Genomic DNA, 1,312 nt, shown 5'->3' on the forward strand with positions numbered 1-1,312 from the left:
TCTGCCTGAGAGTGTGACTCGAATTTGCAACTTGGTGACAGCAGTCGAACAAAAACCAGAGTATATTTATATTTATGTAGGATTCATTCAACTGAACATCATAGTGTCACCAGTCACCACTCTTGCGAGATAAAAACCCCATCTTTTCCCCGATTTGAAGGATGAATGGGAGCAATTGAACCAGGTAAGCGCTGCGGGTGCCACACAGCTTGTAAAGAGGCGAGATGGTGAGACAGTAGCCTGCAATGTACGACTGCTGCTACCGCTCTTCGAGGTCCACCATGGAGAGATAACCACTACCACAGGACTCATGGCGCGACGAGAATTTTATGTAATATTATGCGTGACTGTAATCTAAAACTACAAATCACCTTGACGATGTTCCTTGGCTCCCGGTAGACGCTTAACGAATGCAATAGGGCCCAGCTTTGAGGCCTCCTCATAGAGAAGGCCTACTCGACATATGTTGGACATATCTCTACGTCCAACATACCCCGCTCCCCTTGAACAGAGTTCACAAGGCTGGTAAACAATTCGCGAAGCATCTGAAGAACTACCGAGGATCAGAGATGGCATTCAACATTGTACTGAGGGGAGCGGGGACAGATTCCATAGATGAAAATTTTTTGAAAAACTGCATCATCCGAGAATCGAACTCGGGTCACAACGATGGCAACGTTGTATTCTACCACTAGACCAATGATGCCAGTACTGTTTTCAACAAGGTGCACGCCTCACTAAAGAAAATGAGGTGTTCAAATCGAAGATGTTCCGATGCGGGGACTCGAACCCCGGTCGCGTGGGTGAGAGCCATGAATCCTAACCAGCTAGACTACATCGGACGAGTGAGACTAAGATTTCGTAAGATAGGGCCAACTATCATAGAGACGGTACGCATTGCCGGTCGTATACATATTGATCGTGAGAAATGCGTGCGCACTTTCTCGCTCAGTCGACGCTATGCGACAGTAGCAGTCGATGAAATCGTATCACGTTTTCGAAAGGGAAATTGCGCAACTCAACGCTGCCCATAAGATGGACAGGAGTAACTTAGAGGTTTCTCAGTATATTCTTTACTATTCTCCCCTATTCGCACCGCTTGATGGATTTTTCGACGTTGTCGCAAAAAGTTCAACCATGGCCTGTATTCAAGACAATCACCCAGCGGAATACGACACAAGACTAGTCCCGGAGGGGGTCGAACCCACGACCTATGGCTCATAAGACCATCGCTCTAACCACTGAGCTACAGGACCACGAACTCTCTCGGTTTCCAAGTCTTGCCTGGAAATACTTCTGGATCTAGACGTGG

At 47.3% G+C, this 1,312-nt stretch overlaps 3 non-coding genes across 3 annotated transcripts; all 3 read right to left on the bottom strand.

Annotated features, from left to right (window-relative positions):
• Positions 1-635: 635 nt before the first annotated feature.
• Positions 636-706, bottom strand: Pmar_PMAR017945. The gene has a single exon. It is a non-coding gene; the product is annotated as a tRNA-Gly (tRNA).
• A 63-nt stretch (positions 707-769) lies between these two features.
• Positions 770-842, bottom strand: Pmar_PMAR017946. The gene has a single exon. It is a non-coding gene; the product is annotated as a tRNA-Glu (tRNA).
• Positions 843-1,183: 341 nt separating this feature from the next.
• On the bottom strand, positions 1,184-1,256 carry Pmar_PMAR017947. Its single transcript has one exon. It is a non-coding gene; the product is annotated as a tRNA-Ile (tRNA).
• Positions 1,257-1,312: the final 56 nt, after the last annotated feature.

Source organism: Perkinsus marinus (genome assembly GCF_000006405.1).
Source record: "Perkinsus marinus ATCC 50983 genomic scaffold scf_1104296967992, whole genome shotgun sequence".
Classification (NCBI taxonomy): Eukaryota; Perkinsozoa; order Perkinsida; family Perkinsidae; genus Perkinsus; species Perkinsus marinus.